We start from the raw sequence: 2,500 nt of genomic DNA on the forward strand, positions 1-2,500 counted from the left end.
AGGGCCGATAGTGTGCCGATGGTGCTTGAGGCAACCTGTCGCACCAGGGCCCAGCGTGTGCCGATGGTGATCGAGGCAACCTGCCGCACCAGGGCCCAGCGTGTGCCGATGGTGGTCGAGGCAAGCGCCCGCACCAGCGCCCAGCGTGTGCCGATGGTGCTCGAGGCAACCGACCGCACCAGGGCCCAGCGTGTGCCGATGGTGCTCGAGGCAACCTGCCGCACCAGGGCCCAGCGTGTGCCGATGGTGCTCGAGGCAACCTGCCGCACCAGGGCCCAGCGTGTGCCGATGGTGGTCGAGGCAAGCGCCCGCACCAGGGCCCAGCGTGTGCCGATGGTGGTCGAGGCAACCGCCCGCACCAGGGCCCAGCGTGTGCCGATGGTGCTCGAGGCAACCTGCCGCACCAGGGCCGAGCGTGTGCCGATGGTGGTCGAGGCAAGCGCCCGCACCAGGGCCCAGCGTGTGCCGATGGTGGTCGAGGCAACCTGCCGCACCAGGGCCGAGCGTGTGCCGATGGTGGTCGAGGCAAGCGCCCGCACCAGGGCCGAGCGTGTGCCGATGGTGGTCGAGGCAACCTGCCGCACCAGGGCCCAGCGTGTGCCGATGGTGCTCGAGGCAACCGACCGCACCAGGGCCGAGCGTGTGCCGATGGTGCTCGAGGCAAGCGCCCGCACCAGGGCCCAGCGTGTGCCGATGGTGCTCGAGGCAACCGACCGCACCAGGGCCGAGCGTGTGCCGATGGTGGTCGAGGCAAGCGCCCTCACCAGGGCCCAGCGTGTGCCGATGGTGGTCGAGGCAACCTGCCGCACCAGGGCCCAGCGTGTGCCGATGGTGCTCGAGGCAACCGACCGCACCAGGGCCGAGCGTGTGCCGATGGTGCTCGAGGCAAGCGCCCGCACCAGGGCCCAGCGTGTGCCGATGGTGGTCGAGGCAACCTGCCGCACCAGGGCCCAGCGTGTGCCGATGGTGCTCGAGGCAACCTGCCGCACCAGGGCCCAGCGTGTGCCGATGGTGGTCGAGGCAAGCGCCCGCACCAGGGCCCAGCGTGTGCCGATGGTGGTCGAGGCAACCGCCCGCACCAGGGCCCAGCGTGTGCCGATGGTGGTCGAGGCAACCGCCCGCACCAGGGCCCAGCGTGTGCCGATGGTGGTCGAGGCAACCTGCCGCACCAGGGCCCAGCGTGTGCCGATGGTGCTCGAGGCAACCGACCGCACCAGGGCGGAGCGTGTGCCGATGGTGGTCGAGGCAAGCGCCCGCACCAGGGCCCAGCGTGTGCCGATGGTGGTCGAGGCTGCCGATGGTGGTCGAGGCAAGCTGCCGCACCAGGGCCCAGCGTGTGCCGATGGTGGTCGAGGCAACCGCCCGCACCAGGGCCCAGCATGTGCCGATGGTGATCGAGGCAACCTGCCGCACCAGGGCCCAGCGTGTGCCGATGGTGGTCGAGGCAAGCGCCCGCACCAGGGCCCAGCGTGTGCCGATGGTGGTCGAGGCAACCGACCGCACCAGGGCCCAGCGTGTGCCGATGGTGCTCGAGGCAACCTGCCGCACCAGGGCCCAGCGTGTGCCGATGGTGGTCGAGGCAACCTGCCGCACCAGGGCCCAGCGTGTGCCGATGGTGGTCGAGGCAACCTGCCGCACCAGGGCCCAGCGTGTGCCGATGGTGCTCGAGGCAACCGACCGCACCAGGGCCGAGCGTGTGCCGATGGTGGTCGAGGCAAGCGCCCGCACCAGGGCCCAGCGTGTGCCGATGGTGGTCGAGGCAACCGCCCGCACCAGGGCCCAGCGTGTGCCGATGGTGGTCGAGGCAACCGCCCGCACCAGGGCCCAGCGTGTGCCGATGGTGCTCGAGGCAACCGACCGCACCAGGGCCCAGCGTGTGCCGATGGTGGTCGAGGCAAGCGCCCGCACCAGGGCCCAGCGTGTGCCGATGGTGCTCGAGGCAACCGACCGCACCAGGGCCGAGCGTGTGCCGATGGTGCTCGAGGCAAGCTGCCGCACCAGGGCCCAGCGTGTGCCGATGGTGGTCGAGGCAACCGCCCGCACCAGGGCCCAGCGTGTGCCGATGGTGATCGAGGCAACCGACCGCACCAGGGCCCAGCGTGTGCCGATGGTGCTCGAGGCAACCTGCCGCACCAGGGCCCAGCGTGTGCCGATGGTGCTCGAGGCAACCTGCCGCACCAGGGCCCAGCGTGTGCCGATGGTGGTCGAGGCAACCGCCCGCACCAGGGCCCAGCGTGTGCCGATGGTGCTCGAGGCAACCGACCGCACCAGGGCCTAGCGTGTGCCGATGGTGGTCGAGGCAACCTGCCGCACCAGGGCCCAGCGTGTGCCGATGGTGGTCGAGGCAAGCGCCCGCACCAGGGCCCAGCGTGTGCCGATGGTGGTCGAGGCAAGCGCCCGCACCAGGGCCCAGCGTGTGCCGATGGTGCTGGGGGCAACCGCCCGCACCAGGGCCCAGCGTGTGCCGATGGTGGTCGAGGCAAGCGCCCGCACCAGTGCC

This window comes from Durio zibethinus, unplaced genomic scaffold, assembly GCF_047325235.1.
Source record: "Durio zibethinus cultivar Kanyao isolate XHJ-2024 unplaced genomic scaffold, ASM4732523v1 HiC_scaffold_404, whole genome shotgun sequence".
In the NCBI taxonomy this organism is placed as follows: domain Eukaryota; kingdom Viridiplantae; phylum Streptophyta; class Magnoliopsida; order Malvales; family Malvaceae; genus Durio; species Durio zibethinus.